The sequence below is a fragment of the Mesoplodon mirus genome, assembly GCF_964341445.2.
Source record: "Mesoplodon mirus genome assembly, chromosome: 6".
Lineage (NCBI taxonomy): Eukaryota > Metazoa > Chordata > Mammalia > Artiodactyla > Ziphiidae > Mesoplodon > Mesoplodon mirus.
In genome coordinates this window covers 63,302,670-63,315,298 of record NC_138982.1, presented here as the reverse complement: position 1 = coordinate 63,315,298, position 12,629 = coordinate 63,302,670, and positions in this window count along the sequence as shown.

Genomic DNA, 12,629 nt, shown 5'->3' with positions numbered 1-12,629 from the left:
CATACAACATTAAGTTTAAGCTGTACACCATGATTTGATACAAGTGTATATTTTGAAATGATTACCACAAAATTAGTTAACACATTCTGTCATCTCACATAATTATCATTTTTGTATATGTATGGTGAGAACAGTTAAGATCTATATTCTAAGTAACTTTCAAGTATATAATAAAGTATTGTTAACTATAGTTGCCACACTGTACCTAAAATCCCTGGAATTTATTCATTTTAGAATCAGAAGTTTGTAGCTTTTGACCAACATCTCCCTATTTTCCCCATCCCCAGCCACCATTCTACTCTCTGTTTCTATGAGTTTGTTTTCTTAGATTCCACATATAAAGTGAGATCATATAGTATTTGTCTTTTTCTTGTCTGACTTACGTCACTTAGCATAGTGTTGGAATGTTTGCTTTTATCATTAGAAAGGAAATATAAATTCACTTTTGAAAATTAACAAATTACTCACTCTTTCTAGACATTATTTGGATTTTTCCAGCTAAGTATAATTTGTTATTTTATTTTTTGCCCACCTAAAATGGCTTAGCAATTTTATTTTTGGAAAAAAATTTGTAAAAAACGTTTACAAAAATGAAAATTGCTTTAGTAAAATAGCTGTAAAGATTTTATGTCTTTGGAAAATGAAACAATCAACCAAAACCAAAATAAAACTCAAAAAAAACATGAAAGTAAATAAAATGGCATTTTAAATATTATATTATCAAAAGATAGTAAGCAATAAAGGAAGCTTCCTCTAAGTTCTTTAATACAGAGTGCTACACTATGTCTGTGAGATGATGATGATGATGAAGGCAACAGCAGAACTTAATTGCTCTCTCCTAGTGTCAGCCTCTGAGCTAAATGCTTTGCATGTGTCACCTCCTTGCATCTTTAAGAAATAGACATCATTATTATCGCTCGTTTGCGGGTAAGTAAACGGAGACTCAGCTACATTAATGTCTGAGGTGGCCTAACTGAAAAGTGGCAAATCTACGGGTCAAAATTAAACTGTATGACTCTGAAGACCTTGAACTCAACTCCCATGGCAATGTCTCTCCAAGTATGAGCTATGAACCGTTTATGTCAGTGTCAGTGGAAAATTCAGGGTCTTTGGCCTCACACAAAACCCTCTATGTTTATGTCCAACACTAATAATTAAAATTGACCAAGCTCACAGTAATTCTTAAAACACAGTTTCAGTGCATGTCCTCTCCTTACAGCCAACATATCTGCAAAGACAAAAGATGAATACAAAAAGGCATTTTTTGTATAAAATCACTTCTTGGAATAAGGTAGAAACAATTTTTGTCTACTTTCATTATCTATGAAAATTGCTTAAATATCATGGCATCAAAAAAGAATGATTTGCTTTTACTGAATAGGAAATTCTTTTTAATGTATTACAGTTAAATGTTTCTCAACTATTTGGCTGTCCCTCCACACACCTAAGTAATCAAATGTGCTCCTGTTACTAAGAGTGGTGACTAAAGCAGTGTTTGAAAAGGGGGAAGGAATAGGGTGTGTGTGAAAAAAAAAACCACTGTTGATGGGGAAGTATTTAATTACAATGATCTCCCTAGATCATTCTGATATAACCTCTAGTTTTTATTTTTTTATTTTTTGTTGAATATAGTTGACATAAAATATTGGCTTAAGGTGTACAACATGGTGGCTTGACATTTATATACATTTGGAAACAATCACCGCAATGAGTCTGGCAATCATCTGTCACATAAAAACTATTACAATATTGTTGACTATATTTTTATACTGTATGTTACATCCCCATGACTTATTTATTTTATGACTGGAAGGTATAACTCCTAATTTTAATTGAGAATCCTTGATGTCATTTTTGTCAACCATTTCTACATCTAATTTCAGTAATGTGCTATTTGAAATCTTGGTGAAAAAAAATCACAGAACATATCACTGGAAATATTCAAAAAAATATTTGTAGATCAAACATCACATGTTATAGTAACTGAACCACAAAACTTTCAGAAACTAGCCAAAAGGAGTTTTCACTTTATCTTGTTTCATTAAATGGGGATCAAAAAATTACTTGTTATTCAATGATGGGAAACGTATATTCTTTCAACAAGACATTCTGGTTAATATATTTTATTGTGTAGTCAATATTTATAAGAAAAATAAGTTTATAATATATTATCCATGCTGACATAACATATTCTTTTTGATATGAATATAGAATTTACAGAAAATGGCTCAATTATTTCAGACTCTTTATATTCCATTGCTGTAAGTTCTAAATATTTTGATGCTGAAAAATCAATGATCAGATCTAGTTTAGACTGACAGATATCCCCAAATTAAGACGTCAGATATTTGAGTTATTCATTCTGAATAAAACCATAATGCCAAATGTTACTGCTGAGTGTAAAGGAAATTGTCATATCAATTAAGATGAAATCAGTAATGATCCATATGTTAAAAAATCATAATTGTGAAGGAAGGCTGAGCCATTACTTAGGAACTTGAGTTTTATATGTTCATAAATACATCATTGATGTAGTAACTCTTTTCCTCTTTTTGAATCTATAGAAAATAGTGATCTAAAAGATATAAAACCCACTATTTTTGTCACCAACTTTCAAGAATGTTTTGAATTTAAAAAAAGAAAATTTATTGCAAATGGAGACATCTCCACAGGGGTGCAAGACTGTCACAATAGAGTGTTGGAAACCATCAGTTCCTTTGTAATTTTTATACAATTTATCACCTTTTGAAATTTTGCCTGTATTGCAGCTCTCTGTGAGCATCTTTCATCAACCATACAGAACTATAAGCTCTTTGAAGGTAGAGTCATAGTATTCATCTTTGTTTCCACACTTGTAGCCTAGAGACTCGACAGTGGTAGACTCTGAGTAAAAAGTTGTACTTTTCTGTGTCTGCTCTTCTCATGAATGACCTGAGCAGAGAGGTTATGAAAACAGGTATTCTTGTTTTCCCATGATATAAACCATGGGAGAGCCAGGACCTGTGGTTTCTACAAGCCTTTATCACAGAACTAGGTTATTATAGTTGTTAGAAACATTTATCTCAACAACAGAAAAAAAATTTAATTGTTTTATCATGTGGATATAACTGCATTAAGATTTTCCAAGTTTCTTCTCTCCAATAATTTGTGAGGATTATCTAACATAATTATTAATCATCTACGACATACAAGGCACTGAAGAAACAGAAGAGGAAAATATAAGCATGTCTCCAGCAGCATTCACAGACTTTACTGAGTGAACATCTCAGAACTAAAGCAATCAGGATTCAGCCTTAGGTTACCAAGTGAGGAAGGGAGCATTGTAATTTAGGGTAAAGGGAGAAAGAGGTGGCGTCAGGAATGTTAGACATCATTCTGTGTGTCCCATCAGGGCAGTGCTAGAATTAGGCTATAGCACAGAGTTCTAAGTTCATTGTGTTAAATTATGTTGCCAACATAAGACTGTGGGTCATGCATTTTGATATGATGTCATCTCTCCTTCTTGAACATTTTCAAACAAAGCCTGAATGGGCTTTACTAAAATTAAGGAGCTTGTAGTGGAGATTTTATGATAAAATACTAATGTTTATGTTGGGGGTATGTGGAATGGGAAGGGAGAGGAAGCTGAAGTAGTAAACATTCTGACATCTCACCTGGCCATACTTCTCTGTGTCTGGAATCAGGTTACCAAGCCAAAGTCAGGAAATCTGGAGACGATTCAAATCTCGAAACCTAGATCAGAGACAAAGGACATAGACTTACAAAGATGGACTCACTAAATAACCAAAATTAACTAAATACCTTCAAATATTATCAATTTAACTTTATTAGTTCATTTATCAAACCCAAATAAAACTATTACCTTATATATTAGTGATCTCAAATTATACTTCTATCTATGGAAATAATTGATAACACACAAGTAATATCTTCTTATATAAATTGAAAATTGTGAATCAAATTATATCTTACATTTCTGTTAGTGTTAATATTTTGAATTATTAAACCCCCAAAACTAGACCTTTTAGTCAAATAACATTTTCTTTCTTCTACCAAAAAAGAGGTGCCAAGGAAACTAATTTTTAATTCCAAACTACAGAATATTTTTGCATTTAACCACTCTACAAAACAATACAGAGTGTGATCCTTAACAGTTGTTCAGAAATGTGAACCTAAGACACTTATATAACAAATTATAATATACAAATAAATTTTATTAACTTTTAGCTACAAAGATAGAAATATAGTTTGATATAATTTAGAAATATGTTTAGTGAATGCTGAAACAACAAAGAAAAATTCTATTTAAACATAATGTTTCCATAGAAAAAAGCAGGGATTATTTCTTTTATTAAGAGGAACTGAAGTGAGAGAATTTTCTAGTGCTGGTCCTTAGGCAGACACTCATCTCATTTGTACCAGTAGTTTTCTGTATCATTTATCATACACGTTCTTTCTGAATACAAGACATACTAAGGAATTGTTAAATAAAATAATCACTGTTAAAGTTTCCCATACACCTTAACTATAATTTACCTTTTTTTGCTCACATTTATGCAGTCAACACTTTAATACTTTCTGCCTTTTACTGCAATAAGCTGTCCTCATATGCCTCCCTTTTCTGTCAATATTAGCATCTAAGTATAACAATTGATATAGCATATAAAAGTCAGACTTGAGAATCTGTCTTATTCCCTCATATTTCCTATATAACTTACTTTGGGCTCACAAAGACGATATAATTGTTAACACTAATTGAATGAATTCCCAATAGTTGGCTAGTGTGGGGACGAGTGTAGGAGATACAGAAAATAATATTCTCGTGCATTGAATAATGTCATTATCTGAAATGATCCTCAATTTTCAAAGAATTAAGAATAAAATGGTTACCAATAAAAAGAAATTGAATATAATTTTCTCTTTACTCAGAAACAGAACCTTAGAATGAACGATACAGAACCTCCTGATTCTTTTAATCTTGGGTTAATCAGCAAGGTTACATTAGGGAAAAGTCACTGTAACTCCAGTGGTGAATTAGGCAATTTTACCAATAAAGATTTAATCATGCTTTGGGCTATTTTAAAGTATTTGTATTGTAGATATATTTATTCATTGCAAGAGTGAAGAAAATGTATTCAAGATTTTAGTCACATTCAAAAAGGCCACTTTAAAATTAGGATGATAGAATCAGCCTGCATTAGTTATCTACTTTCCAAATGACTGGTATGGCTGTTCTCCTAAATCTGGATGTTGAGTACAAAATTATCTTCTATAGTAAAGTGGTAGATTCTAAATATATGAAATCAAAGCAGAAGTATGCCGAGTCATCTTAGAAGGGATAGTTGTGTCAAGGTCTGGTTGACCAGATTATGCTCCTTTAAAGAATGCAGTGGGGGCCTCCCTGGTGGCGCAGTGGTTGAGAGTCTGCCTGTCGGTGCATGGGACATGGGTTCGTGCCCTGGTCTGGGAAGATCCCACATGCCGTGGAGTGGCTGGGCCCGTGAGCCATGGCTGCTGAGCCTGCACGTCCAGAACCTGTGCTCCGCATCGGGAGAGGCCACAGCAGTGAAAGGCCCATGTACCGCAAAAAAAAAAAAAAAAAAAAATTTGCTTATACCAACTAAATTGTTCTCTTTGATTATGTTAAAATGACCCCTTATAAAATTTTGCTTTGGCATAGCTTGTATTAGCAAAATATGTCCAAATGTTTCATACCACTTGTAATTTTGTGTTGCAAAATGTACCTGAGAGGAAGGTCTTTTATAGAAGAAGGAGCAGAAAAAGAATTAATAGGCAGAGAATCTCAGGAGTTCTAATTTAATGCATTAGGGACTATAGCCTCCACCTCCTCCCAACCACCATTTCTGATATTTAAAAAAGGATATGGTTACCAAAGTGGAAATGTGTAGAGGAGGGATAAATTAGGAAGTTGGGACTAACATGTACACACTACTATATATAAAATAATCAACAAGGACCTACTGTATAGCACAGGAAAATCTACAGTACTCTGTAATAAACTATATGGGAAAAGAATCTGAAAAAGAATAGATATATTTATATGTATAATTAAATCACTTTGCTGTATACCTGAAACTAACACAACATTGTAAATCAACTATATTCCAATATAAAATAAAAATTAAAAAAAAATAAGACAGCAGAATACACTCATTCTAGACCTTGGAGATAAATATAGAAAATTCTTTGTACAGATATGCATGCCAACATGTGTGCATGCTAGCTCTTTTTTTTTTTTTTTTTTTTTTTTTGCAGTATGCGGGCCTCTCACCACTGTGGCCTCCCCTGTTGTGGAGCACAGGCTCTGGACGTGCAGGCTCAGTGGACATGGCTCATGGGCCCAGCCACTCCATGGCATGTGGGACCTTCCCGGACTGGGGCACAAACCCGTGTCCCCTGCATCAGCAGGTGGACTCTCAACCACTGCGCAACCAGGGAACCCCCCCTTTCTTGTATATTTCACAAATATTGTATTTAGTTCATGTGGTGTGAAGCAAGAAAAAATTACTAGCTCAGAAAAAAATTCCAGAGAACAAAAATTTAAGCGATTTCTGTATTTCTGAATTTTTCTTGACCCTATTCAAAATGTGGACTTGAAATTATTAAATGTTAGTTCATTTTACAACTATAGAGATTAATACCCTCCTGTGGGGTGTATATGTGTGTGTGTGTGTGTGTTTACTTGTTTTCTGCTGTGTTTCAGAATGGAGTTAACCAGGATTAGTTTTATAGTAATAAAAGACCGTATTTTTAGGGAAAAAAATAGAGCACCATGAGATTACTGGTGTCATGGTTTTATGATGTATCCAGAGAGACTCAGCTGAGCCCTGGAACTGAAGTCTAGTGCCTTACCCAGACAAATACAAAGGGATAAGGTGATTAAGGATGGTGCTGAGAAAAGTTTATTTCATTTCATCCACTATTTTGTTTCTGAATTTAGCATCTCCAAAAGTTTGCTCAGGAAATAACGCTATTCCAAGAATGACATGATAAAAAAAAAAAAAAAACTTTTGTAATAATAAAGAGTTGTAACTATTTCTTACCAGTGTTCACTCATCTTTGAATGAATGAATATCATTTTCAAAAGCCTGATGATCAAGATAGTGTAATTAGGCTGATTTAGTATTAAAGAATGGAATTAGAAATTGTAGGATATGCCAGAGGCTATACATTTCATTGGTGATTGGGCTTTGTCTGGGATTACCTATGGTAAATTTACAGTGTCTAAAATAGTGATGCTTATAAATGAGGTACTCAGTAAGTGTTTGTTACATGAATTTGTGAATGCATATTTGAGATTATGCAAAAGAAGTTATAGCAATGTATATCTCAGGGAGTACTTGCCAGTAATACTTTGCAGAAGCCAAGTTATTTAACTTTCATTATGAGAAAGAGAGTAGGTGACTTAAAAATGTGCATAGTTAATTATTATCCTCTTTTCTATGAGCTAAGTTCATTTTATACCTGAGTGGAACCTGGGTTTGGGAAACAGGATTCTGCTCAATGGATGTCTGTCTGTACTAGATACATTCAGAAGGAGACTCAAGTAGAAATTCAGCTCATTAGAAAGACTACTAAGGTCAGTGGTTCCCAAAGTTGGAGTATGCATATTCTAATTTCTATTAAAATATGCTATTACAAGTTCTTTCTTAAATGGGCTGCCATTTGTCAGTGTAGTATATAAAGTATCTTCAAGTAACTCTGAAGAGTACCCACATTCACTCCTTCCCTTTTAGTGTATTGTAACTTGGTAGATAGTTCACTATTACCCAGAACCATGAACAGTAAATTTCATATGAACACGTTTTCTAATGGTAGAATATTTATAATAGAGTGGAAGGAATGCAGAAGTGCCAAAACAATTTCTTTTAAATCACCCAGAAATTTACATGTTTTCTCATAATGAAATACCCAAAAAGGAGATTTCAAATCACATAATTTTGGTAACAGAAACCCAAATGTTCCAAATTTTATGACAATTTCCTTGATATCACAAAGCTAAAATGTTGTCTATAGTAGTTTACCAGGAAGATATTAAGAAATAACCAAATACTTTTTAAGACAAAAGATTAATTTCAAAGTGACAAAACTTTTTGAAAATAGATGTCTAGAAATATTCTCATTACTGAGATAGCTCAGTAGCTGAGTAGCTTCTTATGGCTGAGCAAAGAAAATGTTTCTTGAGGTGGAATCTACTTCTGATGAAGATTGTTGAAATGACAACAAAGAACCTAGAATATTATATAAACTTAGTTAAATAGATAAAGCAGCAGCAGGTTTTGAGAGGACTGACTCCAATTTTGAAGAAGTTCTAGTATGGGTAAAGTGCTATGCTAGAGAGAAATCCAGTGCAAAAGGAAGAGTCAATCAAAGTGGCAAACTTCATTGCTGTCTTCTTTTAAAAAAAGGCCACAGCCATCCCAGCCTTCAGCAACCACCACCCTGATCAATCAGCAGCCATCATGGAGGCAAGACCCCCCACCAGCAAAAAGATTACAACTTTCTGAAGGCTCAGTTGATAGTTAGTATTTTTTAGCAGTGAAGTATTTTTTAATTAATGTATGTATGATGTGTTGTAGACATAATGTTATTTCACACTTAATAGACTACACTATAGTGTAAGTGTAACTTTTTTTTTTTTTTTTTTTTTTGGTACGCGGGCCTCTCACTGTTGTGGCCTCTCCCATTGCGGAGCACAGGCTCTGGATGCTCAGGCTCAGCAGCCATGGCTCACGGGCCCAGCCGCTCTGCAGCATGTGGGATATTCCCGGACCGGGGCACGAACCTGTGTCCCCTGCATCGGCAGGCGGACTCTCAACCACTGTGCCACCAGGGAAGCCCCTAAGTGTAAGTTTTATATGCACTGAGAAACCAAAAATATCTGTGTGACTTGCTTTATTGCTGAGGTCTGGAACTGAACCCTCAGTATCAAAGAGGTATGCGTGTAAAACCTCTTAAATGTTTATTTCATATATTTTTCTTTGTGAAAATTTTGTTTTTGTGTTGTTTAATACAATAATACATAGATAAACTTTTCAAAAAAATGCACACACTTTTATTAGGAGACACATTCAAGTCTTTAAGTGATAGGAATACATGTCAGAAATGTTTGAAGAACCTTATATTGATTGTCCTACCCCAAGCTTACCTCAAGTACATGGATCTCTAAAGCAGTGAGAACAGTCAGCTCACATAATAAACATTTCTGGGACCAAGAGACTGAGAAAAATTGCAGCAGGCATTCACCAGGCGAATTGAAACATCAACTTGACATTTTTTTCTGTTATCCTCCTCATCCCCTTCCCTCTGTGTGTGCAAATATTTATGTCTTTCAAAACATAAATGTCACATATTTTTAACCAGTATTTGATGAGATAAAGCAGAAGTTAGGATTCTAATATAGAAAATATGACTCTAGAGCCAGTGTTTTAATGACTACTCTTTTTTTTTCTTCTTTGTTTCTAACACTTAAAACTTCTATTTCACACTCTTGTCAAAATTTGTTGTTGAAATGTCAAGAGCCATATTAAGTAATATGGAGTTAGAGCATTACACTCCTGCTCTTGTTTTTATTGTGAATGTCTTCATTGTTTTTCATTGTTTATAGAGGATGATGTTGGATGCTAATTTGGATTGATGTTGATATATTACATAATGATATGTATATAGATATTATCATAGGAACAAATATTACTTGTTTTATTAGATATTTAGAGAAGGTATAAAAAATTCAGTGTTGATACATATCTGTCATTTAATCTTTTATTATATAGATTATAAGCTTTCTCCCCCATGTATCTATTGCATTATCAATTTCCTAAGTGTACTGTGATGTACCCATGAATTCCCAGTGTAATGCTTACTTGGTAATGGTATATTATTAGATTAAATTTAATAATACTTTATAATTTGTGCACTACTCATAAATGAATTTTTGTTTATTCGATATTCATCACCTTTTTGCTGTTGTTTTGCTTGCTTTGTTCATCTTGCTTATCTTCTTTCCCTATGTAGTAGAATATTTTGAATAGCATGTGTATTTACTAATTTTTCAATCTGAAATATGCTCATTTTACTCAGATGTTATTGGATTCTTCAGTTTTCCTAAATTTTCTAAAGTCCATTTTGGAAGTTTGTATTTTCTTAGAAAGCTAGCATTTCATCTAAACATACAAATTTATTTTGTAATATTGTATGAAATTATATCTGTCTGAGTTCTTTTATTTAATTTTTTTGTGCATTTGAATTTTAATCCTTTAACAGCTTGATTGACATATAATTCACATAGCATACAGTTCTTCCATTTAAAGAGTAATTCAATGGTTTTTAGTATATTCACAAAGTTGTACAACCACCACCACAATTTCATTTTATAACATTTTCATCACTCCAAAAGAAAACCCAGTACAAAATCAGCAGTCACTCTCCATTCCTCTCCCACCACCAGGCCGAGTCAACCTCTAATCTCTACTTTTTATCTCTATAGATTTGCCTCTTCTGGATATTTCATATAAATGGAATAATATAATTTATGGCTTTCTGCCCCTGCCTTTTTACATTTAGTATCATGTTTTCAAGGTTTATTTTTATTGTAGCATGCATCAATACCTATTACTTTTTTGGCTTAATAATATTCTGTTGTATGGATATATCAAATATTTTTCAGCCATTCATCTAATGGACATTTGAGCTGTTTCCACTTTTTGGACTTTATGAATAATATTGCTATGGATACTTATGTACAAGTTTTTGTGTGGATGCATGTTTTCATTCCTCTTGTATTTATACATATACCTAGGAGTGGAATTGTTGGATCAAGTATAATTTTTTTATAAGATAATAGTAATGATTTTGGTTTAGAAATTCAGCAGAAATAGATCTTAAAACACTTATTGGATTCTTATTCCTTCATATTTAAAAAATAAATTCCTTTTGTTTTTCATGGAGAGTTCTGAAATTTGAAGAAAAAAATGGGCATTAATGTATATTTCAGAGAGACATTTTTAACTTTACTCATCTATGAGAGAGCCATATGGATTTGTTATGGGAAAATAAGCTACTGTTTTTTTTCTTATTTGTCTCAAAGATATGCCATGCAAGATATGAATTGGAACCATACAGAGAATTAAGAGTTAAATGGGAAATTGCTAAAATCTCCACGTGGAAGGTATACAGCATCAAACAAAAATTATTCAATTATCTGTGTGCCAAGTTGCAACTGATTTTATAGTTTTCATCAAGGTAAATGATATATGCTAGAATGTTGTGATCTTACTGTTGAATTCTTTTTTAAATAATTATTTTTAGATTCTGTTATTCATTAGGATGTATGCATATGCATGTGTTTATATCTGTAGGTCTACACACACCGTACACACAGGTACCCACACTTAATCTCTAAAGCCTAACAGGTTAAAAATAAAACAAATTATTTTTTTTCTCCACACAATGTCTTCACCCTTATTAGCAATTTTATTAAAAGTCACCAATGTGCTTAGTCGTATAAAATAGAGAACTCTGAATCATCTTGGCTCTTTCCTATCCTACAGGGTGCTTCATGGTCTGAATTCTGCTTATTACTTCAGAATCACTCCATTTTAATTCCCAAACACCAGCTCTCTGTAATCAATCCATATAGGCCTTGTCTCAAATCCTACAGTACCATTCTTATCCTGTTGCCTAGAAAGCTTGATTGGTTTCTTCTTGTTCTCCAAGAATCAGATAGATTCCCTCCTTGATCACTAAGATTTCTAGGATAGAAACCTCATTTTGAATCCTGTTTATTTCCTTTGGAGCACTCCTTAGCATGAAGAATAATTTTTATTTTATTTTTCTTCTTTCTCCTACATTAAATGACAAGCTCCAATAAGGAAAAGATTATGACTATTATATTTGCCTTGCAGAATGATTGACATTAGAAGTCACAGACTAAATTTTTTTTTTAAGAGTAAGGACTTTTTTTTTTAATTTTTAATTTATTTATTTATTTATTTATTTATTTTTGGCTGTGCTGAGTCTTCGTTTCTGTCTGAGGGCTTTCTCTAGTTGCGGCAAGCAGGGGTCACTCTTCATCGTGGTGCACGGACCTCTCACTATCGTGGCCTCTCGTGTTGTGGAGCACAGGCTCCAGAAGTGCAGGCTCAGTAATTGAGGCTAACGGGCCTAGTTGCTCCACGGCATGTGGGATCTTCCCAGACCAGGGCTCAAACCCGTGTCCTCTGCATTGGCAGGCAGATTCTCAACCAGTGTGCAACCAGGGAAGCCCGCACAGACTAAATATTTATGGATTGAAAACATAAAATAAAATATCAAGTGTGGGTTAATTTCCTGGGAATTCATTGGGGTTTAAGCCAGTAAGCAAACAACTAGCAAACTATCAGCTCAGACTCAAAATGAATGAAATTTATTTTTAAAATTACATATTCTTGTTTCCATATGTGAAAATTGCCAAGAAAAATATAAAGTATATATTTGTTAATCTCATGAAATTTACAAAGATAAAAAATTCCTTTAAAATTAATATTAAATATAAGGCTGAAAAAATTTGCCTTTTCTAGGTAGTGATTGTGAAGGACGTGCTATAAGATTTATCCTTAAAATAATCAAAC